General features: G+C 50.2%; 1 protein-coding gene across 3 annotated transcripts in view; it reads left to right on the forward strand.

The window, feature by feature from the left end:
• Positions 1 to 4,555: 4,555 nt before the first annotated feature.
• NCK2 (NCK adaptor protein 2) overlaps positions 4,556 to 27,441 on the forward strand; it is a 139,879-nt gene continuing 116,993 nt past the window's right edge. For 2 of the 3 annotated variants that reach the window (XM_082641963.1, XM_082641965.1), the window contains exon 1: positions 4,556 to 4,737. The gene's annotated coding sequence lies outside the window, so the exon portion shown is untranslated. Of the gene's footprint in view, positions 4,738 to 5,581; positions 5,704 to 27,441 lie in introns of those variants that run through there. The other variant, XM_082641964.1, reaches the window with a different exon arrangement.

Raw genomic sequence — 27,441 nt, forward strand, 5'->3', positions numbered from 1 at the left:
ATCTCGCAGAAATGTTTCATATGTGATGTTCACCTAAAGGCAGATTTCAAAATGGAAATGTGAGTAAAATCCTCTTAGCTTTTCTAAAGTTATGGAGCTCCTCTTAAGATTTTTCCTGTCTAAAATTAATTCCACCCTGCTGCTAATAATCAAAAACAATTTAAAGTTTGATCATTTTTCTATTTCAGAGCAAGCAGGCTTCAAGTTTTACAGTTCGGACATGTGTATCTATAACCACAGGCAGTATTCTTCGACAAAACACATACTAAAGATTGCATAGCATGCTAACTTTCCTCCAACTTTCCTTTTATGCTAAATTGCACTTGACTTTATGGTGTTACCTCATCTGTTTTTCTTTAAACAATTAGGTAACACGTAGCTGTTTCCTGAAATCCAGATCATTATTCAGAGCTAGAAGCAGGAGAATTGTATTGATCAGAAGTGGACAGTATCTTACTTTTTTTGGTTTATATGAACTTTACTCTTTGTATGTGTGGCTTTAAAAAAAAAAAATCCTGTCCGTCCCTGAGAGATGGATGAAGAGGTAATGGGGAGGCACTCTGGAGTTTTGGTAGAAATTATCATGCCATCTTTCTGTCCCTTCTCCCTGTAGACAGAATGTGGATAAAATGAAATGCTGGAATCTCCAAGTCCACCAGCATTTGTTTTGAAATTCTTTTTTTTTTTTTTTTTTTTTTTTTGCAGTATGCGGGCCTCTCACTGTTGTGGCCTCTCCCGTTGCGGAGCACAGACTCCGGACGCACAGGCTCAGCGGCCATGGCTCACGAGCGAGCCACTCCGCGACATGTGGGATCTTCCCAGACCGGGGCACGAACCTGTGTCCCCTGCATCGGCAGGCGGACTCTCAACCACTGCGCCACCAGGGAAGCCCTGAAATTCTTATAGTGAGTTCATAAAGGCCTCTTTTAAGGCCTCCTGGCTAACACAGCCCTCTGTTCTCTTTGGCAGACTCATAAAGGTTTGGCGTTTCCGTCCATCATTAAATATGTATTAAGTGTCTGCTGTGTCCTGGGGACACAGGAAAAGGCACTGGAGTCACAGAGGAAAATCAGACGTGGTCCTGCTCTCAGGCTGTTTACATCCGAGCTGAGATGATGACACAAAGAGCAGTAAAGCTCATTATGCCAGTGAAATACGCACAGCACTAATAGCTAGTTTTCTAGCAAAAAGTCACTTGAGGGCAGGAACCGTGACTGGCTCATTTCTGGCTTCCTGTAGAGTACTCTCTGTGTAGTACGTCAGCAATAAAGATTCATTCACTGTGACTGAACGTACAAAAACAGAACTGTTTATCTCTCACAAACCAATTTACCCAACTTTTCTATTTCTGATATGGGCACCATCCTCTTTGCCGCTACCCATATCCAAACCTGTAGGTGGCCCTGGATGCCCGTTCTCCTCCGCCCCCATATCCAGGAATGCCCATTCCTTTTGGGCTTTTCCTCTCAACTTGTCCTAGACTGGTTCCCATCCAGTCATTCCACCCCAATTTGAGTTATTACCTTTCTAAGTGTCACAAACTTTTTATTTTTTTTTAATATTGGAGTATAGTTGATTTACAGTGTTGTGTTAGTTTCAGGTGTACAGCAAAGTGATACAGTCATACAAATACCTATATCTGTTCCTTTTCAGATTCTTTTCCCTTATAGGTCATTACAGAATACTGAGTAGAGTGTCCTGTGCTCTACAGTAGGTCCTTGTCGGTTATCTGTTTTATATATAGTGGTGTGTATATGTTAATCCCAATCTCCCAGTTTATCCCTCCTCCATCTAGTCACTCCACCCCAGTTTGAGTTATTACCTTTCTAAGTGTTGCAGACTTCTTTTTTAAAATTTATTTTTACATTTTTATCTTTTATTTTTTTAAGTGTTGCAAACGTCTGACCGCTCTTTCTTTCTTACCTCTCGGCGTTCTTTGGTACAGGCACCAAATGAGTCATCCCGCTACCATGATGACGTCCACACTTAATTCCTGTATCTCCTCAGGATCCTCTGCAGGCATCCTTTGCTCCCTTCTAAACGGAGTATCTTCTGTCCCCCTGGAGTCCTCCCACTTTCCCCCTCTCTGTCCTCAGGGTTCTAAGCTCCCTCCCCATCTGTTTCCAGCTTTCAAAATCCTAGTGTTTGCATCATTCAGGGGTTTTGGTTGCAAGAAGGGAGAGTACCTCTGGCTATCTTAAGCGGAACAGGGACTTACTGAAGGATATCAGGTAGTTCGCAGAGGATGGGGCTGGAGGAGCTGGGAGAGTGGGGAGGCCAGGAGCGTTAATGGCCTCTGTGGGGGAAGTTCTGGGATCCTTCGGACACAAGCAAACTCCATCTCTTCCTCCCTGGCCTTTGGTACCCTCTCCAGTTTCAGAGTCCTGAGTGGGAGGGGTTTATTGGCCCATCCCAGGCCGTTTGTTCTCATGGGGCGTCTGCGAGTAGAAAGGCTGAGGAGGCCACTCTGCCTCCTGCCAAGGCCAAGCCTGGAGAGAAGGAAGGAAGAAGTCGAATTGCAATGACTTTCTCCCAGGAGCTGAGATGCCTGGTGGCCTCTTGGCCAAGCCTGAGGTCACTGGAGCAGGAGCTCCCTTGGGAGGGAGATGAGTTTCCTTGTGAATCTGGTGATGCTGAGAAGGTGAGGAGCTGCCCAGAGGGGCTGCAGATGAGCAGGAAGCGCTCTAAGGCTGCCGACCTGGGAGTTAATCACTGAATGTCAGGCTGGAAACGTACAACGTGATCAACTCTCTTGAAAAAAAGGCACGTATCAGAAGAAAAACAAAGGGCCAAAGTGTGCTTTGGGAGTATGACTTTTAGAGTTTGGGAGGACAGCATGCCCGACAAGGACAGACGTGGGCAGGTCAGAAAGGTACCTGTGTTACATAATCGAGCAAACAACCGCATTTCAGGAAACAGCACAAATGCCATGTGCTTCGGAAAACTGCATGGGATAAAGACTGAGAAAGAGACATTGGGTTTTAGATAATGTCCTTGGTGACTTTACAAAGAATCAGAGAAGGATGAGGGGTTCAACTCCTGATTCAGTGAAGGTTACAAGACAGACAAGCAGTAGAAAATTGGGTCAATGTTGTTATACCCATTTTGAGTAAACTAATTTAAAATTGGGCCAGACCATTTACTACAATTCTGCTTTCCTTATTAGGAAGACAAAGTTTTCACAAAACAATGGACTGAGGGAGCTTCTTTCTCAACACCATAGAGCAGGTGGCTGTCCAACTCCCTGACTTTGGACCCATCCTGGCTCAGTGCACTGTATCCCCTCCAGCCTCTGACCACTGAGTGCTTCCTACCGCCAGGAAGCACGCCAGGGACTTACAGGGGAGCGAGGTAAATATTATCTCCCCATTTGATAGATTTTAGATAGGTTCAGAAACACTTGTTCCGGAGTTGAAGAAGCAGAGAGTCAACCACTCAACTGCGACTTCAAAGTTATACTGGCTCCAAGGACCCTCCTTGGGTACTTTTGTTGGGGAACAAGGCAGGGGATGAGCCATTCATTCAATGACAACGCCTTGTCACCTTGGGTAAACTATTATTGCTTTAATATAATGAGAAGCCAGGAGCCGAAGAAAGAATCTCATTAACATGGATCCGGGCTATTCCACCAGGAAATCAGAATCATTTGAATCCTAGGATTTCCTTTTGGGAAGCCATATGGGGAGGGGATTGATGACAGACATCTGGATACATGTGCCTGTTTAAGGAAACTTGCGTCTTTCCCCCTCCTCTGGGGTTACAGGTAAGCATGTGGCCAGGTGACCGGAGGGTCCCACTACCAGTGACAACTCCTTCTGGGGCCCACATTCCTACAGCTCCTTCCAGGATTCTGCCCGGTGGGCGGGCTCGAGCTGGACACGAGGGAACTCAGGCACACACTTTGGGTTTCCTCCCCTGCCTTTAAGAAGTGCTTCCGACGATCATAGAGAGTCAAAAAGTGTCTGGTTGGGAAAGTAAATAGATACAAGGCAAATAAATAAAAATGCCCAGAAGCAATTACAGAGAGGAAGTGACATTTTTCTGTAAGTCACTTTTCTGATGGACCGCAGGCCTGCCTCGCCGAGGGTGCCAGGCGAAGGCTTCCGGGAGGGGGGCGGTGGCCGAGCCCCAGGGCGTCCCGATAAGAAAATCAAACAAAAAGAGGATGGAAAGACCACCCGCCGGTCCTTCGATGCCGAAGTTGCTGCCTTGCTCGCCTCTCCCGTCCTCCTATTCGCTCCCCCAGCGCGCAGGGTCGGAGCGGGGCCTCCCCTCCCCTCCCCTCCCCTCGGCGCCCGGCTCGGCCCCGCACAGGGTCCCCCGGGCCGGGCTGCGCCCCCGGCCGAGCCGCGAGCCCCGCGCCGGTCCCGGAACCGCCCGAGCCCGGCCGCCGTGCGCGCCCAGGTGGGTCCCGGGCGGCGGGCGAGCGGGCCTGGGCGGCCCCGGCGGCGTCACGGGGCGGAGCGGAGGAGGCGGAGGAGGAAGGGCGCGCGGCGGGCGCTGCCGGGAGGGGCGGGGGCGCCGCGGCGGGAGCGGAGGCCGGAGCAGAGCGGGCCGGCGGGCGCGGGGCTCGGCGGCGGGGGTCGGCCGGGCCCGCGGGGTCCGCCCGGGCCTGAGCGTCCGCCGAGCGGCGGGAGGAGCGAGGGGCGCAGACAAAGAGCGGCGCCTGGGCGGGCGCAGTGCGGCCGCCGCCCGGGACCCGCGCCGCTGCCCCGGCCTCGGCGGGCGGCGGGCGAGGTAAGCGGGGCCGGGGCGGGTACCGGGGACCGGGGACCGGGACCGGGGCCGGGGCCGGGGCCGGGGCGGGGGCCGCCAACTTGGGTCGCTCTCGGAGTTGCGGCGCCGCGGGGCTGGCGGGGCGCGCCGGGGCCGGGGGCCGGGTCCCCTCGCGGCCTGGCCCCGCGGCCGCCGGCACCTCCGGCTCGTCCCCTCCCCGGGCCGGGCGGGCTGGGCGGGCCTGCGCGGCGGTCCCGGGACTGGGCCCGCGCGGGGGCGCGGAGCGGGGGCCGGGCGCGCCCCCGGGGAGGACCGCGCAGATCGCAGGCTCCGCTCAGGACGCGGGAGGCGAGCGCGGCCCGCGGAACTTCTGTGGGTCGCGACTGTTTGCGAACCCGCGCGGAGCTGCTGTCACTTGGTGTCCGGGAGGCTCTCCGGGCCGGGGCGCTTTGTGCCGGCGCCGGGCTCCGCATCCTGCCCGAGATCACCGCCCCCGGAAACAAAGTTTCTCACGATCGCGCTGCCCTGGGCTTATTCTGGGCGATCGAACCACCCAGCGGTTCTGGAAGAATTCGGTGTGTGACTTGAGGGCGTAGACGGTAACTCCCTGGTGAGCGCAGTCGGCGTGGAGTGTGCGGGGGGTGTGATCGCAAAACGCTTTCGTTTGTGGACCGTGGAGATCGCCCTGGAAGGACTGCGCGGGTGCCCGGGGGTTCCGGACTCACTGGCGTCTCTACAGCGCGAGGGACAAAGCAGGAGCGGGCGCGGGTCGGCCTCTGGCACCCAGGACAGGTCAGGTCGGCAGTGTCCCCTGTATTTGGCTTTGTTTATTTTGCCAACAGGTTTAAGGCTGAACCTGGCAAGTTTGCGTCTGCACAACGGGATGAGCAGGCCGCAGTGCTGGGCCCACGCAGGCCCACGCCTTCCTTTGACCCCAAAGAAACTGCACCCTGAGAGGCCACCGGGTGTGGCTTGCGGGACCTACAGGTAGGGGGGTCCTTGCCTGGTCCCGGCCCATTGCGGCTTTCTCCTGGGCTTCGCCAGAGGGATTTTGGTCGGAATGAGAGTTATGCAGGGTGTGTTTCATCCCACTGCATTTGATATTGTAAGCAACAGGACTTAAAACGACTGAAAATGAAATTAATCTGGGCTGCTTTAACTTATCAAAGCAGACCTAAACTTTGCTTCTGACCACTCCCTTAATTCACTTACCCAGTGGCCCTAGATAAACGGGTAAATTAATGACAGGATTCAGGCATGGGTGGTGGGGTTGTATAAAGAGGGTGGCAGCCAGTGAACATGAGCAGATCGAGTGGGCCTAACCAGGAGACTGAGCTGTCAGTGTAGGCTTTTAGGTGTTTGGAACAGGGGTTTCCCCAGACGTGGGTGTTAACCATGTTTCTGAATTAGTGACCACGAGGGAAAATCCTACTTTGCTGTTTATCTCCTCCAGGTTGGTTAGATGTAGTTTTGAAGAAAGTGGCCGGATCTTAAGTGGTCCTCTGGCTGCAGCTAGTTGAGGCTGAAATTGGAAACTTAAAGCAGCTGTAAGCTGGTAGTAACCTAGAGGCCTCACCTGGGCCCCGGGCTTCTCAGCTGCTACCTAAATACTCAGCAGGATTGATCCTGGGCCACGGGATGAAATTGGGTGGTAAATTGCCATCTGGAGGATAGGCTGACCTGTCCCCTTTGCTCCCCATTTAAGATGGGGCCTGATTAAGGTGATTGCAAGTAGCTGTGCTCATTTGTCAGGCTTTGAGGTTTTCTTTATTATATGCCCTATACTTCAGTTCTCTTCATCCCTCATCTCTTTGAAGCTGCCATATTTCCCATCCTCTGTTAAAATATTTGCATTGGGGGATTATTGAGGTTTTCCAACAAACAGATCATATGTACACAGTATTTGAGAAATGCGTTATCATCCACTGTAAACACACCCGAAATCTTTCTTGTGTGTGTACAAACTGGATAACCTTTTAAAATACCCTAAAGTCTTCTCCATCGCCCAGAATGACCTGGAGCTTTTTCCTTGGTCACTTCATTAGCATCGGCTGGATGCTAATTATGTATGTTTCTCCGGGATACACATGCTTGTAACTGCCCAGAATGGCCTGCAGTGAACCAGGGGAGAGGGCTGGGGACATGCTTCTCCTATATGAAAAATCAAGCGGAAGATTGCTCGCTAGAACTGCAGGGTAGGGTAGTGGACCATGTTTAGAAATCTAGTAAGCTAACTTTTTTCACAGATGAACTGGAAACTCCCCACAACTCAAATCTGAGGCTTACGAGATGAGTTTTCCCATCCAGATGAGTTGCAAAGGCCCCTTCCAAAATGTTTCTCTTTCCTAAAATGAGTGATGGAAACCCTTTGTGGCGTGTTTTCAAAGGCTAAAAATGACACCATGATGATACTGTTAAATGCTTGAGTTAAGGCAGTTTTCTTAGAAGGAGGTCAAGAGAGCCCTTTAACGGTTTCAAAGTATGGAGCTAAAGTGAAGATAGTTTCTTGTTTCTTTAGGCCATTTTAGTAACACAGTTTTAAAAATTAGACTTTTTTTCTTTTCCTGCATTTCACTTTGAATGGATCCCAAAGTGTGTCAATTTCTGAAGGTATAATCAACATTAACCAGTTATAACTCCCTCCCCCAACACACACACATGCATTTGTCACAGTTGGCCCCGTGGTTTGTATTCATTCCTTGTACACACGGATGCCCAGAAAATACTGGTTGAACACGTGGATATTGAGTTCTGAGTCTGTCAGTCCTTAAGGCTCTAGGTTCATAAGGTTTTGTTTCCAGCACGTCCAGGTCCAGACAATGGGAGGATTTGGTCTGGTGGCCTATTTGGTAAATTCTCTGTCAAATGAATCATTTATAGTCCTGAAGCTAAAATTAATTAAAAAAAAAAAAAAAAGCAAGACTAAAAGCAAACCCAGCTACATAACCCCCTGGTGGGTTGCCTAAATATTTTACTTTTCAATAGGTTGTCTGCCCAGGTTAACCTGAACTGGAAACTCTGGGCAGAGCATTTGTTATCCTGGCCTGGTAAGCTAGCCATTTAGTGTCCTCTTATCTCTTTTTATACCATTTTTTAATGTTTTTAAGAAAAGAAGCTTCAAGTGCGCTCAGAATCGAAATACTGCAATTTCCCCTTTTGAGAGTTTTGGAAAGTGGGATCGTTTTGCCGGTTGGTAGTTAAATGAAGATCTGAAATGCCCAAGTCAGATAAAAATAACAGGTACTAGTGTTCAAATGGAAGATTATGGCTTACCAATTAGCTTTCCCATCCGCCACCATACTTAGTATCGAAATAACATGGTGATGTGGGCTCCGGCCCTGATGTCTGTGTGAGGACCCCGGAGCCCAGAGACAGTGGCGGGGTGACAGAGCACCCTGGCTGCTCAGCAGGAGGAGACGACCCCCAGAGGTGCTGGGCGTGGTAGTCCCTGGGAGGCTGCGGGTCTGCCGCAGGTCCTGATGGGTGGAGTGTGTGGACCCAGTGGGCCCCTGCCCGGCTGCGGGTGGGAGCAGGGCGGGCAGGTGAGTTCACTCTGGAGGTGACCTCCTGTCCTGATTTCGGTGTCTGAGCCTGTTGGCCTGGACAGTCTCTGCGAGTTGAAGGGCGCTTGTCCCCATTCAGTGTGTGCACGCCTGCTCAGGCTGCCCTCACAGATCCCACAGGCTGAGTGTGAAAAGGAAGCTTATTTCTCGCCCTTCTGGAGGCTGTAAAGTGAGGATCCAGGTGCTGGCAGACTCAGCTCTCGGTGAGCCTCTCTTCCTGCTGTGTCCTCACACGCCCTACATGTGGGGAGTTCTGGCGTCTGTTCCTCTTCCTAGGAGGACACCAGTCCTGTTGGGTTAGGGCCCCACCCTTCTGACCTCATTGAACTTTAGTTGCTGCCAAGGCTCTTTCTGCAGACCCAGGCACATCGTGGGTGAGGGCTTCAACATGTGAATTTGGGGGGCAGTTCAGTTCATAACAGTGCGTCACTCTGCTCAAAACCAGGCTGATGATTTTAGGGCTTCCTGTGGCTTCTGTCACCCCAATCTGGAATCTGGTGCTTGAGGACATCTGTGGTGGGGAGGGGAGGGGCTGGCAGCTCAGTGTTCATCACGCAGCCTCCACATGCGGGGAAGGCGGCCGCTGGGATCCAGATGCTTCAGGCTTTGAGGAGAACCATTAGGAGAGAGAACTAGCCCTGACCAATTCCGTTTGTGGACGCTTCCCCTCAGCCGGTGTTAGCTCAGCTGCAGCACGGTTTTTGGATCAGGATCATGATCAAATACGAGGTGTACGGAAAGTGCTGGATTTGGTACGGAAATGAGAGCATTTCCTGGCCGTGGATGGAGCCTGGGACCGGGAGCATCACTGGGGCTGCTGCTGAGACTGTGGATCTGCTGGGAGCCAGCGTCCCCTTGGTGGGAGCGGGAGGGTTTGGTGACGTCCACCCTGATCGCTGCCTGTGTTGCTGGCCTGGGCCAGTGTGAGCTGTTCCAGGTGATCACCTGTGTGACCGCAGCTCTCCAGCTGCAAACCTGTTCATTCATGACTCAGTTGGTCATTCAAGTGAATCATCCGACTTCTCTCCGGTCATTTCCACTGAAAACTCTGAACATCACAGCTGTCGGCACCACCTCCTGACCTGCCTGCCTTCTCGTTAATGTCCCCAGCATTGACTCACTGCGTCATCCTGGACTCTCCCTTGCCTCCCAAATCCCAATCTTATTAATTTTACCTCCAAAAGATCTCTTACATCTGAGCCTTGCGGTACTTACTTCCCCTCTCACTTGCACTGGGGGAACACCTCTTTCACCATGCCTACCACCCTGCTCATTGCGCCTGGGTACTCAAGCCTGGCCGTGGTCCCATCGCTGGCTCTCCACTGCCCTCGGGTCAGTGTCCCCAGTCCTCAGTGTGGCCACTGTGGGCCTGCACCATGGGCTCCTCGCTGCTTTCCCAGCCTCTAAATATGCTTCCCCACCCCCAGTACCCACTGGATGGCAGCCTGCTGGTTGTGATAACGTTTACTGTCAGTTTATTTTTAAAGACTTTTGTACTTTGGGGCCGATTCAGTGTTACCCTTGTAATAAGAGCATCATGGCACAACTGCAGTTTTGTGCCCCGGAACTGTACCTGACCCTTAAGGAAGGAGGAGAGGCTGGTGCCGAAAACGCGGCCTGTGTCTGTTTTAATGCGGGGTGTTTCCTGAAAACGCCCCTTGAAGAGATTGTCAAGAGCTGTGCTGTCCCATTGAAATATAATGTGAGCCACAGATGGGGTTTTAACTGTCTAGTAGCCACGTTAAAGATGTAAAAAGAAACAAGTGAAACTAATGTTCACAGTCTATTCTTTTACCTGGTAGAGCCAAAGTATTTTTATTTCCACGTGTTCAACATAAAACATTATTCATGTGATGATTCACAATCTTCTATTTGTGTGAAGTCTTTGAAAGCTGGCACGTGTTCTCCGTTCATGGCATACCTCCCCCCTCGCAACATTTGGGTGTTCAGTGGTCCCATGAGGCTGGTGGCTGCATGCTGGAGAGCACAGGTCTGTACGCTTTGATGCAAGCTTCATTCAGTCTGTGTTTTACTAAGTTGAGATAGCTGAAAAGACATAGAGGAAGCAACCTGGGATCATAATAATGGTAATTATTATTCTTTAGTGGGAAAGGTGTAACCTGTAGTTCTAAGGAATACTGTGGTATTTCAGGTACTCAAGCAATTTTAGAATACTCAAACCAGATGTGGTTACCTATAATCAGGATACTTGATTATTTTACAAATGTTTTAAAATGTGTGTAGGATTCTAGAGGTTAAGTTACCGAAGCAAAATAACTTTTGGGGGATGTTAGTGTTCAATGTATTTCCGATATATTTAAGTACTTAATTTCTAAGTATAGAACCTAAAAATCATATTTCTTTAGTGATCACTGGCTTCTTCCCTAACGTACACACACCACACGTTGTAGTGACTGTGCTGACTACGTTACACAAAATACTAGCTCATTGAATGACTTCAAAAATTGAGTGTGGGACTTTCCTGGTGGCGCAGTGGTTAAGAATACACCTGGCAATGCAGGGGACACGGGTTCGAGCCCTGGTCCCGGAAGATCCCACATGCCGCGGAGCAACTAAGCCCGTGCGCCACAACTACTGAGCCTGCGCTCTAGAGCCCGCGAGCCACAACTACTGAAGCCTGCACACCTAGAGCCCGTGCTCTGCAACAAGAGAAGCCACTGCAATGAGAAGCCCGCGCACCGCAATGAAGAGTAGCCCCCACTCGCCACAACTAGAGAAAGCCCGCACACAGCAACGAAGACCCAACACAGCCAAAAATAATAAATAAATTTGTATTAAAAAAACCTGAGTGTGATTTCTTGCTGTGTTTCTCTTCATAGTCGAGGATATGGAGACACAGCAGGTCAGGCTGCCCAAGGTTCCAGAGCTGGTCAGTGGCAGATCTGGAATTCCCACCCAGGCTGTCCGACTTCTGAGGCTCTGCTCTTATGCACTAAGCTAGGCCACCATCTCTTCATTAAGGTGTGTCTGAAAATGCATACACAGAGCTGTACACCTTTATGATGGTGTTGACTGGAGAAACCTAATGGAAAACCATCAATAAGGAGTAGAGCTTGGAGGTCGTGCGTTCTGGGAACCTCCTACCAGCCAAGTTATGCGGGAGGCCCTGGACTTTGGAAGGACATCATGAATAATCACCAGCTGCTCCAGTGGTCCTGGCGGGTGTGCGGCGGAGGGTCACACAGGCGCACCGGCGAGCCTCACCGGCCTTGCTGCTCCTGCCCGCCAGCCCTCCTTTCTGAGTTCCACGGGCCAGGGGGCCCCCAAACAGGCACACCCTCCAGCTCAGAGCAGGGCCTCAGCATCCCCTGGAGGGTTCCTTCAAACTCACATGGCTGGACACACACCAGAGTGTCTGCAGCGGGCCCTGAGAATTTGCTTTTCTGATGAGTTCTCAGGTGATTGGGAATCTTGGAAGACTGCTGTTCTAACTTTGTGGGAACTTTGACATCGGCTGCCGTCCTAAGCGAGGCTTGTCGTGCCGGACCATCCTAAACTCGCCCTTCCGTTGTTGGGGGGCCGTGGAAGCACTGGGTGGCCTCCCCTCGGGGCAGATGGAACTGACGTACAATCGAGAGTGTGGTGTTGTTGGGGGGACTTCTGTGTGTTTGCAGGTCGGGAAGGCGGTCTCTGATGGGCTATCACGCGGGCAGGCTCTCTGAATTCACAGGCTTAGATGTGCAGTCCAGCTGCTTCTCTCCATTCAGCCTGTCCCAGGAGGAGGAGCAGCAAAGATTTATTTACTTAAACAAGCTTAATAATTCTCCCAGCAGCGGTGAGGGCGGCCACCTCAGGAGGAATCTTAGAAGAGGGAGAGATGGGTGTGAGATGCTTAGAGAAGGCGCCACTGGCTGTCTCATTGGACGAAGCCCATCAGTGTTGGCATCGATCTTCCTTAAAGGATGTGCCTCAGTTTCGTATCCTATGAGTTTTGGCTGAGCATTTAAGGATGTCTGCAAATCAACAGATATTTTAATTATGTCACTTGCAAGCCTGGCTACAGAAGAGCGCTTCTGTCTCTCTTTCCCCCTTTCCAGCTGTGTTCGTTTTAAGGACAGTCCCTTTAAAAGCTTATGTCCCCGTTTTCAAGTCCGTGTGTGTTGGGGGCAGGGGTGGTGGGGAGATGTCGGGATTGGGGGTAAACAGCTCTCCTGTTGCTCTGAGTGATGGGAACCAGCTTGGGGACATGGACGTAAAAACTGCAAGCTGCTGGAGTATTTTTAAGAGACCACGAAATAAGGAGGGATTCAGGGAGTTACTTTCGAATCAGTTTCAGGACATTTGATATAGGTGAATAGTGAATTTTCACCAAACTGCTTTCTTTTTTAAGGAACATACTTAGGAGCAGAATCTGGCAAGACGGATATAAAAGCAGATTTTTCCTTTCTTTTGGTTCTTCCCTCTGTATTTCACATTTGTGTGTGATTCCCCGACCCTGACCATACAGCTTAAGTCATCTGCCTTCCTTACCTGCACTCGGATGGTTTTCCTTTACGTGTTCAGTTACTGCCTTCTTCGGACTGGCCTGGCTTGTATGTACAAGCTCCTCTCCCTTTATTAAGACGTCTGTGCTGCGTCATTTCCCTTCTTAGGGTCTCCGTCGTAGGTCTCTTTCATGTGGTTCAGGAGATAAGACCCAGCAGTGACTATAAAGAAACTGTCCTCTTAAAAATGGGGGAAGGACAACAGACCCTCTGCTGTTGTCATTTTCATTTTGAAGGGTGCCTGGGTGGAACTGAGGCTCCGTTGAGGGTCGTAGATGAGGGCTCCGGTGTGTAATTGTTGCTGCTTGAACTTGACTGTACCTTGCACCAGGCGAGCTCAGCCCCGGGAGGGAAGGCTGCCCTGCCTTCTGGAAGAAGGAGATCCTTTTTTCCTTAATGTCTCAGTTCAGAGAGGGTTGTTACAGTCAAAGGCAGAAAATGTTTTCAACATACTGCATACCTGAAAATTCCCATTCGTTTTTGAATTTTCCTAGCTGGTAGATTTGGGTTAAGAAATAAAAGCAATTCACTTTTGCAAATACAAGAGGATACCTTTTCAGGTGTTAATATTAAAAAAAGAAACTTGATGGGACTTCCCTGGCGGTCCAGTGGTTAAGACTCTGCGCTCCCAGTGCAGGCGGCATGGGTTCGATCCCCGGTTGGGGAACTAAGATCCTGCATGCTGCAGAGTGCGGCCAAAATAAGTAAGTAAACAAATAATTTTTAAAAAAAAAGAACTTGAGACTTGACCCTCTACTCTTGTATGTAAATTAGTGGTTCTCAACCAGGGGTGGTTCTGCCCCTCTGGACAATTGGTGGTGTCTGAGGACATTTTCCAATTGTCAAGACTGGAGAGTGGTCCTGGTATCCAGTGGGCAAAGACAAGGGATGCTACCCAGCATCACACAATGCACCAGACTGTCCCCACATCAGAGGGTTAACTGGCCTGAAAAGTCAGTGTTTCAGCAGCCTTCTTACGAGTGACTGCTCTTATACTTTGCTTAAACCTTTCAATTAATGGCCCATGTATTCTTTCACACAGTTGCCCTCTTGGAGATCATTTTTTCCCTGCAGTTTTTTTTAAAATAAATTATTTTATTTATTTATTTTTGGCTGTGTTGGGTCTTCGTTGCTGCGCGTGGGCTTTCTCTAGTTGTGGCGAGCGGGGGCTGCTCTTCATTGTGGTGCGCGGGCTTCTCATTGCGGTGGCTTCCTGCTGCGGAGCACGGGCTCTAGGCGCGGGGGCCCCAGCAGTTGTGGCGTGCGGGCTCAGCAGCTGTGGCTCGCAGGCTCAGTAGTTGTGGCACACGGGCCCAGCTGCTCCGTGGCATGTGGGATCTTCCCGGACCGGGGCCCGAACCCGTGTCCCCCGCATTGGCAGACGGACTCCTAACCACTGAGCCACCAGGGAAGCCCTCCCTGCAGTTTTATAAACATGAAAAATAATACCTATTTAGAAAGCTAAACAGTATTTATCCACCTCTATAGTTAAGTATATAAAGGAGAAAGTTTAATATAACTGAGTTAGCCATGGTTTACCTGTAACACTGTTGGTGGTGACGTATGGCATGCATTGTTCTTTAAACTTTCTACTTCTGCCTCTTTGGACCATATAAGTATGAAATGCTGATTTTGTAGGAAGCATTATGAAATCTGGCTGAACCGTGGTGACAACACATTCCCTTTAGAATGTCCACCAACAGGGAAGTCATTGGGTCCCTTATCAGTTGCTTTTAATAGGTAGTTGATTTTCAGAGTTTGGTTTCATCAAAGGCCTCTGTTTACTTAGCTCAGAATCCTTACAATTGGTGATTGTTTATAGAGGGAAAAAAACCCTGTTTTTGTTGTCACTAAAGTTTATAAGATCCTAGGTTCAGCCTGCTAATCTTTGAGCTGGTCACATCTGTTAGCTTTTGAATGTTTTATTTCCTTTTTTTATATAGTTCTAAAATAAACTCTTCAGGGGAGAGAGAACCAAAATATCACAAATTAGACCTTATCCAGGGAAGAGGAAAGGGAAAGTGGTAATTGGGTTGTTGGTCTCGCTCAGTGTCTGGCCTGGATTGTCGCATTCTCCCTGCCCTTATTTTTCTTTATAAGCAGGCTCTGACTTGATAAAGTCAGAGAAGCCTAGAAATTGAGAGGGCTGCCAATTAGAAGTTTCCTTGGCTTAGTCTAGATCTGTTTTCTGTAAATCATTTCCTGTTGTATTGCTCTTCCCTTTTACTTGGTCACTTCTTGTATCTCCTCTCTTCCTGTTCTGTTGCTGGGATAAACACAGTATCAGCACTCTGGACATCTTTGAACTTTTCTCCGGTGGAGATGGTTAAAAGTACAGTCAGTCTTTTTCTTTCCTTAACCCCGCATCCTCGTGTGCACTGAGAAAGACCTAGGAAGGATTAATAGTCACTCTCTGGACAGACTTGGAGATTCTGCAGTTGTGTGCTGCATAACATTGTGTGTGTCTAATTGCTCTGTGTGTGTCAGTGTATCATTTGATCCTGACTCATCGGTGGAGGAGCAAGTACTGTGACTCGGCCACTATGGAGAGAAGGAAAGTGAGGGTCCCAGGGACAGGGACTGGCCGCAGGGGTCCTGCTGTCAGGTCATGCCCTGGATCTGGAGCTGCGGACGCAGGGCTTCCTTAGGGCTTTGTATTTACGGTATTGAAATCCCCTCCTCCCTCAAAATAAAACATTTGCCGGCATGCAGTAACTTCCTGACTTTTCATTATGATAGGGGCTGGCTTAAAACAGCCTCACCCTGAACTTCAGTAATAGCTGGTCTAAATGTGAACTCGAGACGTCTGGTTTCCTGTGGGCAGTGAGGGTGCGCGTGTCCACCTGCTGCTAGTTTGGCCCAAGCTGCCCTGCTCGCTTCTAACACCTCTCCACCTCCGTCTCATCTTCCGCGAAGCAGGGGCTTAACGCTGATGTTTTCAAAGACCTTTTGTGGCTCTGCCTTCCCTGTTTAGAAATTGCAGCTGTGCAGTTCCTTATTCGAGAAGGGTCTTCAAAACAGAGTGGGCTGAACCGGCCTGCACGTGGTAAACTGAGGCTGCTGGTCCCTTTTTGTGAATCTGGCTGGAGGACCAAAGGGCACGTGTGCGGGGACAAAGCACAAGCTGCCTTCTCCATCCTGATCTGACCCACAGATCAGACTGCCGGACTAGTTTGCTGTCCCTGAATTGTCACCCAGTGAATACTTTTGAGTGCCGGCTACAGCAGAAGCACCGTGCTAGGAGCTATGGACATATGGAGGTGGACCACACAAAGCCCTGCCCTCAGGGAGCTTGTGAACCAGCCCAGAGTGATTTTGCAGGTTCACGATCGACTCTCATCTCAGTGTACAAAATGAGTGCCCATGCTTCTCTGTGGGGTCCTGTGGGTGGTGCAGGGAAGACCCATGGAAAGTCCTCAAGGCCAGGGAGAATTCATTTCAGATATTCTCGGGAGAGTCAGGTAGCCCTGAGACCGTGGAGTGTCCGCTGAGCAGGGATGGTGCCATTGCCGCTGGTAAAGCTCTGTGGCCACATGGCAGCTGGGGCTGGCACCCTGCCCTCCCCCGACACCATCCTTCCTTCCCGGGACGGTGCTGTCTTCCAGGGCCTGTGTGAGGCCATGCTGTCAGTTTGCTTAGGATGAGCATGTGGTTTTGGGGTCAACTACTCCGTAATTTTCAGATTATGTAAACTCCGCTTACATGTGATTTATTTGCCTATGACTTTTAGCTCTTAAAAAGAAAAAGAACAAAACTACTTATTGCTGCTTTTAATGGAATGCCGGTGTCAGGAAGCCCACTGATACTTCTAATTCCTTTTTTTTTTCCTAATTGATGATGGTGTAAGTGCATTATGCCGTTACATTTTAATCTAGAAAAGATTTATTTAGTCAGATTACTGCTTCGCCTGGATTGGTGATGAATATTGTAAATCAGTCCTGTTCAGGCATTTTGCAGGTTTGTTTTTTATCCTGATTGTCTAGTTCGAAGTGTTTCCTTTGAAATGTAAAGTATTTGTTCGCTCCATTATAGATGTTATTTTTTGTATTTTTTCAAATGCAGTGTTTCAGGTCGTTGACCTCGGCTTCATCTAGTTCCCAAATCATTGTGCCCTTTTAATGGCAAGTTGGTGGACCAGTTTCTGTGTTTCTGTTTAGCATCCGGAAATAATTTAATCCTGGCATTCAAAACAATTCAAATCATAACTAGTGATTTGTCCTCTGTTTCACACTGAACTAGTTTACAGTCCCTCCTTTAACTTTTGATGACATGGGTTAGTGTAAAATAGTTTTTGTGATACATTGTAATTAATTTGTGATACGCTGTAATTAATGTCTAGTGTTTAAGTGAAGCTTAATTTGAGAATAGCGAGAATTTAATTTGAAGTATGAGTTTTGTGTTGGCCGTTTTAAAGATTGATTGGAATACATTGATTCCTGACTCTCAGGGACCTTAACAGGAGAAAATTTAATGCATGCTAAATAAGTCTTTTTGGGTCTCATTCAAGGAAGCAAGGTTTTTGTTGTCGTTTACAGACTTGTGTAGAGTATTACTTTATGTATGTAAGTACAGGTCATGTGTTCTCTGAAGAACAGCAAAAATTGTACTGTTTCAACCAAGTAAATAACCTTATACTGTTGTGTTGAGCTAATCAATAAATGTGTTTATCTCCTTTTGTTGAGTACAGTTTTTACTAATTTTTCCAAAGTACACTTTGTAATTGTTGAAAGGCGTTCATGTTATGCTTTGCATGTATGGATTTATGTATAGTATGTATAGTACATATATATTTTAAAATAAACCTTTAATTTTAGAAAAGTCTTAGATTTATAGAAAAATTCCAAAGAGAGTACAGAGTTGCCATACCCAGCATCCGGTTTCCACAGTTGTTAACATCTTCCGTTACTCTGGTACACTGGTCACAGCTCATGAACCAAGACTGGTACTTTATTGTTAACTGAAGTCCATACTTTTTTGGATTTTCTTACTTTTTCCCTAATGGTCTTTTCTGCCCCAGGATCCCATCCTGCAAACCGCATTCCATTTACTCATGGTGTCTCCTGAGGCTCCTCTTGGCTGTGACAGTTTCTAGACTTTCCTCCTTCTGACGATATTTTCAGTGTTGAGGGGGACCGATCAGGTGTTTTGTGGAATGTTCCTCTGTTGGGATCTGTCTTGTGTTTTTCTCATGATTAGGCTGGATTACGGGTTTGGGGGAGAAGACCACAGAGGGCGAGAATCATTTTCATCACATCCTATCAAGGGTGCATGACATCAACGTGGCTTGTCCCCACGATCCTTGACTTCCTGGCTGAGGTCGGCTCTGCCAGGCTGTCCACTGCGGGCCCACTGGGGAGTGACCCAGGGCTCCTCTGTTTGCGCTGCAGTCTTGGAAGGAAGCCCAGTGCCCTCAGAGGTCCGGTGGAGGGAAATGGAGTCAACAGCCGTGAACCCTGCCCTGCAAAGGTCAGTCTGGGCCAGAGGAGGGTAGTCCTCAGTGCCAGGCTTGTCTGACATGGTTCTGTCATGTGTGTGTGGGGGTGAGAGCAGGTGAGTGTGTGCACGTGTGACGATGGGAGTGTCCGTGGACTTTGTCCAATTTGGGCAAATAAAAACCAGCAGCAGATCTTCCTGGTTTCGGCCCAGGCCCGATGCTTCACGCTCTGAGATGGCCATCCTGTGCTCAGGCAGACCCGGTGAAGGAGGGGCGGAGGCCTGAGATGGTTCCTGCACGAGAGGAAGTGCTCAGTGGTGACGGAGGTCCTGCTGCAGTCCCAGCCCAGGGAAGGTGCGCTGCATCTGTGGACACAGCCGCTCTGATGGCCCTTACCAGCTGCCCAGGGGCCCTGACGCGGCTCCAGGTGTGCGTGCTAGCAGACTGGGGCTGTGGGGAGTGCACGTGGCAGCTGGCCTGGGGAGGGGATGGCGTGGGGCTTTCCTCCAGTGGCTGATCAGGCGGAAGAGTGGTTGGCCTTTCTCTGGGGTGCAGAGAGGGTCAGGGTTAATAGGGCCGGTAGCCTCTTTCGCTTTCCTGTTTGTACCTCCCCTGCGCCCCGCCACTGACAGTATGCTTTGAGGGTGGAGGTGGGAGGCGCCCTGTGGGGATACTCCTTACCATTCCGCCCTCCCCAGAGCTACGTACATTAGCGAGAATCAGTTATGTTCATTCGCGTTCTTAGAACTTGTATTAGTGCATCTTGTTTATTAAACTTGACAGCGTATAAACATCTGCAGTGGCTTTTTTGAACATTATTTTCTTTAAATCCATGCCTCCGTGTTAAAGTATAATTTATGATTTCTAGTTTGACCTGTAGTTTCTGATAATTGTTAAAAAATCTTTCACTGAATTTTTTTGTTTTGACTAGGGTTGTTTATGTGAGTTTTGGCGTCTATGTGTAGAAGAATCATGACATGAAAATGAGAACTCCCACTTTGCCGGGAAACGTTTAAGGACAGCATTTTTGGAATTGGCTGGGCTTGGGTTTTCTTTATAGCAAGTCTGCTGGAAGCAGCGTTCCATATGTAGAAGCAGGGGTGAACAAGGTGGTCTGTTCAGCTTCCTTCCAGCTTCAGGTTGGAAGAGGACTTGCTGGAGGAAACGGTCGTGAGTAGGCGGCAGAGCGTCGAACCAGGGGAGTGGGAAGGGGTGGGGGACTGGTCCAGCCTTGGGCTCCCGGGTCCGGCTCTGTCCGCGCATCCGCACCCGTTCCTGTTACAACAGCACAGGAGCCTCTGCTCTGACGGGTCCTCCCTGGGGCCCTGCCTGAGTCTGGAATCTAGGGATTTGTTGAATCTTCCCTGGTTCATGACATCATGAGAAATTCTGCGTGGTTCCCCAAAGGCGGTTCTTATTCCGGGGGCCCTGTGGGGAGAGGATGGACTTCAGGGGGTCTGTGGCCTTGGGGTGAAAAACTTAACATTTTTATCTTCACTAGCTATTAACTAGTGCTTCCTTCCATTGTGAAACTAGGGAGCACACCCGTGACGTTCACGGCCATCAGAGAAACGAGCGGGGCTTTCGTATCATCACATCGTGGTGGTTGCAGATGGTTGGGATTTGGGCTACTCTCATCTTCCTTTGAAATGACGGGGGTTATTAGACCTGCCATACGTATCTCTTGGTTAGCGTATTCCTAAAGATGCACATGTACATCTCAAATTCTTTTTTTAAATCATACTTTAGTAACTGTCTACAGTTACTACAATTGCATAAAATGAAAACCATTTCAAAGCATCCTGAGCGGGAGGCCCTGGGCCTCCCCTTCTGACCCGGGGGAGGGCATGTGGTCCGGTGCTGTCTTGTCTGATGAGGGAGCTGCTGGGACCCAGGCCTCGGGCCAGAGACGGTCCACATGGGCGTCGTGGAAAGTAATTTAATTTTGTTGCCTCACAGAAGTCTCTCCAATCATGTGGTGATGACAGAACATCCCCCAAGCGCATAACATAAAATCCTTTGTCTGTAAGAAAAACCTAAGAATAATTGTACTTAAATCAGATAGAAGGCCTAGTCATTGTTTTTGTAAATTTAATTATTGAAATTGTCATAGTGGGAAAATACACATCCGTTTATTATCTCAAAAAAAATGAATGTAAATAGTGTTCTGGGATTTGTGATGATTTAATAGTCTAGTGATTGGGTTGGGTTGTGGATTCGGGACTTAGGGGTTTAGAGTAACTTCCAGCATCAGGAAACCGTCAGGGACTTTTAGAAACTCTCGCATTAAAGAGTTTGACTTTTTGGTTCTCGGGTGTTAACGGCAGAAGGGTCCCTGGAGTTTTTGACCCCGTATTTAACAGAAATATGTTATAAAATAAGAAGGAGCTTGGAAGAAGGGTTGGTGCACGGAGCTGTGACTACCAGCTGCGGGGCTGTGTGGAGGACCCTTCCTCAAGAATGAACGCGGCAGTAACGACTGCTGACGTTTACCTAACGTTCTGTCTGCCCTCCTCTGATATTGCTCTTCACCGTGCCCCTGCAGGCTGCCTCCTCCCCATGTAAAGAGGGAATTTATCCAAGTGTGGTCCTGGCAGCCTTTCTGGAGCGTTTTCACGTGGGTGTGTTGTATTTGCACACGTGTGCAGTGACCCTTGGTGGCGGCTGGCTGGGCGTCTTCACCAGGCAGGTTGGGGGGGGGGGCGCAGCAGACACCCGCAACCCTAGTGCACCCGCATCCCTAAGGCACCCGCATCCCTAATGCACTCGCCTGGGCTTGGTGAGCTGTGTGCTTTCAGGGCTGCATCCCCGCAGGAGTTGCCCCTTCCCTAGGAGCAGGATGATCCCGGTCACTTGCTCTGGTCTCCGCAGGTGGGTTTGCAGCACTGCCAGGTACGAATCTGAACGTGCAGACTGAACACACCTTCCCACATGAGACCTGGCTTTCTGAGACATCTTTTCTGGCACTGCTCTTTTTGTCTTTTTTTGGTGGAGTTTCTTTTAATGATAAAGGCAACCTACTAACTAACTCTTAAAGACCGTATTTAAAAAGGAAAATGCTTCCTGTCACCTTAACATCCTAAAAGAGAGACGTTTCACGTTTGTTATTAGTCCTTGGAATTATGTGTGACCATTTGTACAGTTTCATATTCTTCTTTTTTTTTTTTTTTTTTTTTTTTGCGGTATGCGGGCCTCTCACTGTTGTGGCCTCCCCCGTTGCGGAGCACAGGCTCCGGATGCGCAGGCCCAGCGGCCATGGCTCACGGGCCCAGCCGCTCCGCGGCATATGGGATCCTCCCAGACCGGGGCACGAACCCGTATCCCCTGCATCGGCAGGCGGACTCTCAACCACTGCGCCACCAGGGAGGCCCCATATTCTTCTTAATATGAGCATTTCCCCACCTTATTAGTAATCTTGGTGATGTTTTCTTGTTGTTGCCCGATATCCCATAGAGGGACAGCGCCCTCAGTAGTGTAAACTGTTCCCCGCTGACTTGGTCATTTAAATTCCTGCTCCAGTAGATGAGGTGCCTGTGTGCTCCCTCATATTTCTTTTCTTCTACTGAGCTGTTCCTTGACATAAGTTCTTCGGCGAGGGGTTGCAGAGTTAAGTGGTATGGATGTCTTTATGGTTCTTGATACGTGTTTCCAAACCCCCCCCTTCTGAAGGGGCCACACCGATTCTCGGTCAGGTACAAGCATTAGTTTCCCCCAGGGTGTGAGGGCCCCTCTGGACAGGCACCTGGAGTCGATGGGTTCCAGAAGCCCTCACCTCAGAGTGACCATGAAACAGGGCCAGCGCTCTGTGCTGTCAGAACTCCCTCTCGGTCATCCCAAGGCCAAGCTTGGAGCTTACTTCCTAGCTGGTGGCTGTTCTTGAAAGGACTCTGTGACAGCACCTGGAGTGTCCTCAGCATGTCTTGTCCCTTTGAGGGTGAATTTAGTTTTTTGTTAGTAACAGATCATTCTTTGGAGCCTTGTTTGGGGCGTAAAGGGGGTGATGGAACAGGATTAGCTTGGTTTTGGTCACTGGCCAAGTGAGACGGAGGTAACGGGACCACTCTTGTTTAAACAGTAATCTGATCTCGAAGGACCATTTCAGAGAAAGCGTTGCAAGACGTTTCCAGTACGTTTGCCACGCCTAGAAGAGGTACGGGGGAAGAGAGTCTCTAGCCGGGTGTGAGCTGTCTGTGGTCCGGTAACAGGTGAAGTGCCCAGGTGAGCCGTGCAAGCTCCAGAGATGACACAGCCGCGTGGTTTGGAGGCGCGGTGTGCGGCAAGCGGTGTGTGTTTCCCAGCGGAAGGAGACTGATGGCTTCCGGGCCTGACGGTCCTCACTGCCCCTCAGCCGGCTGGGCTTCCTGCCAGGCAGGACTCCCTGAAATGACAGCCCGGCTTCTGTGTCGGGTTTCTGTGACCAACCCTAATCAGCTCAAGGCAGAGTAGAGATCACTTTAACGTGTCCCCTTTAGAACGATTTTCAAAGAAAGTGAAGGAGTGAAGGGGGGGTCGTGGGGGGGGGGAGGGGAGCACGATGCGGGCAGGGATGGGCAGGTGGCCCGTTCCAGCTGGGGGGTGCTGGGGGCCACAGGGAGGGGGCAGGCTCCACGGGCTTCCGTCTCCCTCGCCTCCTGGTTTCGATGCTCTTTTGCGCTTGCGCTGCGTCCCCTGGGGGTCTATCCACCAGGCCCCCTTCAGGGTGGTCCGTGCAGAGAAGCCAGGAGTGAGGGTCCCCAGCTGCATAGCCTGGCTGCCTCGCTCGGTCCCCACACCTCCTTTCCTCGGCTTTCCCTCCGCCTGGAGGGCGGGTGGGTTTTTCCCCCAAACCATTTCCGTGTGTAGTGAGTCTTAGATTCATGCGCCAATATTTTTTTTTTTTAATAAATTTATTTATTTATTTATTTATTTATGCTGTGTTGGGTCTTCGTTTCTGTGCGAGGGCTTTCTCTAGTTGCGGCGAGCGGGGGCCACTCTTCATCGCGGTGCGCGGGCCTCTCACCGTCGCAGCCTCTCTTGTTGCGGAGCACAGGCTCCAGACGCGCAGGCTCAGTAGCTGTGGCGCACGGGCTTAGTTGCTCCGCGGCATGTGGGATCTTCCCAGACCAGGGCTCGAACCCGTGTCCCCTGCATTGGCAGGCGGATTCTTAACCACTGCGCCACCAGGGAAGCCCCGCGCCAATATTTTTTAAAGTGTTCAAATTAGTTTGATAACTGAGCCTTCCTGCTGCCTTTGCCTGCTGTGCCGAGAGTGTAGGTCAGAGTTGGGAGTGGAGAGGAGGCTGGCGTGGGTACCTCGTCCAAGAGGACCGGGCACCTCGAGTACAGCGGCGCTCGCCTGCCCAGGTGCGTCGTGGCATGTGTGCAGGAAGCCCCCCAGGTCAGGACACATGTGGGCCCTGGTGTTCCCCTCCCTCTGCAGAGGCAGGACCTCCGCTGACCAGGAGGCCTCCTTATCCCTCCATCTGTTCCCTTGGGTGAACATTTTAATTTCATTTTTGTCACGTGCGTCTTCCACGTTGAAGCGAGTGTCATTTGCTGTGAACTTAACTACCTCTAGGGACGATACCTAAATGGCCTGCTGTGATGTCCAGTAAAAGTAACAGTAAGTGACCTTGCGGGCTTTCATTTCCCCGGGTCGGCCTTGTTTCCACAATACCCTATTCTGTGAAAGGTATCCTTTATAAATGTTGTATTTTGGCGTACCGATGTTAGATAGAATCACGTATTTAGGGATGTCTATTTCTGTTCATGGTGTTGTTAAAAAATAAAATTCAACTGAGTAAGTATTAGAGATCTTACTGGCTTTATTCAGCATTCATGAATCGGCCAGTGTCCCATCTACAGATAGGAGCCTCGAGCAGCTGGACAGATGAAGGACTTTCATCGTCAGAAGGGAGCAGGGACAAGGAAGTGACGCTGGACAGAGAGGGTTGGTTATTACAGGGTCCCTTTCCTGTAGGGGAAGGACGGCAGGAGTCTACCAGGCAGCTGACCAGTGCTGGTCAGGCGGTTCCTGACCCACTGGGTTAAGATTCCATTTCTGGGAGAGTGGAAATTGTAATGAGGTCTCAGTTTGGTGACGTGGGGTTACAACAGGTGACTCCACTTGGGGGCCGTGGTCTTGCTTTTAGCAGCGTAGAGCAGGGGTTGGCAAACTCCGGCCTGGGGGCCAGACCTGCTCCCAGCCTGGCCTTGTGAGTAGTCTTATTAGAACGTGGCCTGTGTTTGTCTTCCCGGTACGGGAGCAGAGCTGAGTCGTTGCAGCAGAAACTGGCTCGCAAAGCCTGAGATATTTATCTGGCCCTTTTCCAGGAGAAGTCCGCCCACCCTGGTGTGCAGGGTCGCACGGGGGTGAAGTCGGAGGTCCTCGCCCTGTCACTTTGCTGGCGGGAGCTCGGCGCCGGGATGCTCGTCACTAAGGGGGCGATAGGGTGAATCCAGCACACGGACCCTGCACACCATACACCCTGAGTGCGTATCAGCTCCTTCTTCCCGTTGGTGTCACGCACACCCTCCCATCCCGGTAGCCGCTTGCTTTCTACACGTAAACATCTGAGATGCAAAGAGGGTTTCAGTCCCTGAATTTTCAGAAATGAAGGCATTTGAAACAGTGCTACTCACTAGAACTGTAATATAAGCCACAAATGTGAGCTGAATAGGGAACTTTAAATTTCCTCGTAATCTCATTAAGAAAGCAGAAAGAGAGATGAAATTAATTTCAGTAATGTGTGTATACAGCCCAATATCATTCCAACTTATAAAAAAATGACCAGTGGGATATGTGATTTTTATTTTTATTTTTATTTATTTTTTTTATTTTTATTTACTTTTAATTTTTTTTAGTCCATTTCTTATTTATTTAATTTATTTACCTTTGGCTGCGTTGGGTCTTCGTTGCCGTGGGCGGACTTTCTCTAGTTGCGGTGAGCGGAGGCTACTCTTTCATTGCGCTGTGGGGGCTTCTCATTGCAGTGGCTTCTCTTGCTGCAGAGCATGGGCTCTAGGCACGCGGGCTTCAGTACTTGTGGCACGTGGGCTCAGTAGTTGTGGCTCGCGGGCTTTAGAGCACCGGCTCAGTAGTTGTGGCGCATGGACTTAGTTGCTCCGTGGCATGTGGGATCTTCCTGGACCAGGGCTCGAACCCATGTCCCCTGCACTGGCAGGTGGATTCTTAGCCACTGCGCCACCAGGGAAGTGCGGGATATGTGATTTTTAAACATTTGTGCTTTTTTCTTCCGTGCCCGTCTCTAGACCCGGTGTGTCCTTAGAGCAAGACATAGCCAGACCGGCTGCATCTTGGGCGCTCAGTAGCCGTGGGACCAGAAGCTTGTGAATTGAATGGGTCTTGGATTCTCTGGCACCAGCTGTGTCTCTGGTACTTCAGTTGCATTCTGACCCCAGCTACTGAGAGTTGGTGCAGAGCCTGTAGGTGAAGAGCTCAGTCCCACTAGACCGCCCCTTCAGATGCCAGGCATAAGTCCTGAGCCTCCTGTGCTTCTGACCCACTGGCCATGAACTGGGGGTTCCCATGACACCCCCCCACCCCCTTTAGGTTTGATGATTTGCTGTAATGACTCAGAATTGGGAAAGCACTTTACTATCAATGGCTTATTACAAAGGATACAGCTCGGGGACAGCCCGAGGGAGGAGAGGCATAGGGCCAGGTGTTCGGGGGGACAGGGGGGTGCAGAGTCTGAGTACCCTCTCCTCCCAGCACATCGGGGTGTTTAGCAGCCCGCAGGCTCCCTGCGTCTTGTTCCTCCAGTCCCCTCCTCGCCCTGGTGGGGCTGACAGTTCTCACTCTGATCTCAAGGCTGGTCTTTCTTGGCCCCGTCCCGAAGCCATGCGGGGAGGCCAGCTCTGGGCCACTTCATTAGCCTCAGCTTGGGCGTGGGCTAAGGGGCTGGTTCCCAGTAACCAGGGACGTTCCTATCGCTCCGGACATTCCCGGGCCTCAGGAGCTCTGTACTGGGACCTGGGGACCAGGGCCACGCGTATTTGAGCCGCATCCGGATGCCTGGCTACTGCCCCACCCTTCCTCCTCCCCAGCGGGCTGTGCCCCCTTGGAGAACATTCCTCCTCTGTGAAACAGCTGATGCGGTCTCGTTTCACATTCTTCTCTACCCTCTGGACTAATCACGGCTCTCACTGTTCTGCTAACTCCCCCAGTTCCTGGTTCTCAGGAAAAATATAGTAACATTTCTAGGGAAGCTCAGAGATACAGACTGTGTACGTGTGGCACAAAAGTTGTGACTCTGCTTCTAATCACTTCAAGAAGAATAATGAAGCTGTGGAAGATAGGCATCTGTGGCTGCAGGTTTTCTGAGAAATGGGCTGTGTGGAGAAGCGCTGCAGGGGAACCACAGGGTCAATTAGATCTGGGTCCTGGCAGCTCCCGCTGCTGGGAGCCGGCTGTCAGGCTTCTCCCCAGCGTGGACCGTGTGCGCTGAGGATAGCCAGTAAGACTGGTTTAGGAGGAAAGCCAGGGAAAAACTGGGATCTTTATTCCTCACGTAGGCTTTGGTCTCCCTTCCTTGTGTGATGTTTCTGCATTTTAAAGAAATTTTTATTTATTTTCTTTATTTTTGGCTGCGTTGGGTCTTTGTTGCTGTGCGCAGGCTTTCTCTAGTTGCGGCAAGCGGGGGCTACTCTTTGTTGCGGTGCGCAGGCTTCTCATTGCAGTGGCTTCTCTTGTTGCGGAGCATGGGCTCTAGGCGCATGGGCTTCAGTAGTTGTGACATGCGGGCTCAGTAGTTGTGGCTCGTGGACTCTAGAGCAAAGGTTCGGTAGTTGTGGCACACAGTCTCAGTAGTTGTGGCTCGCAGGCTCTAGAGCGCAGGCTCATTAGTTGTGGCGCGTGGGCTTAGTTGTTCCGTGGCATGTGGGATCGTCTTGGACCAGGGCTCAAACCCGTGTCCCCTGCATTGACAGGCAGATTCCCAAGCACTGTGCCACCAGGGAAGCCCATCTGCATTCTTAGTGTTGACTTCTTAGCTTTTCCTTGCAGTTTGAAATCCAGGATTCTGGAAACAGTTCAGATCTTGGCCAACCAGGAGGACTCTGTCTCAGGCCTGTTGTCTCGCCTCTCGAGGCCTCATTGGCCTTCACTGGAAAATGGGTTGTCGTGAAGATGAAAATGAGGAAAAATGAGTGAAAGCAAAGTCCTGGAGCTGTGTGAGTGGGGCATGGTTGCTAAAGAAATTTCTAAGAATCAGAATTTTAA

The sequence above is a fragment of the Mesoplodon mirus genome (assembly GCF_964341445.2).
Source record: "Mesoplodon mirus genome assembly, chromosome: 14".
NCBI classification, from domain to species: domain Eukaryota; kingdom Metazoa; phylum Chordata; class Mammalia; order Artiodactyla; family Ziphiidae; genus Mesoplodon; species Mesoplodon mirus.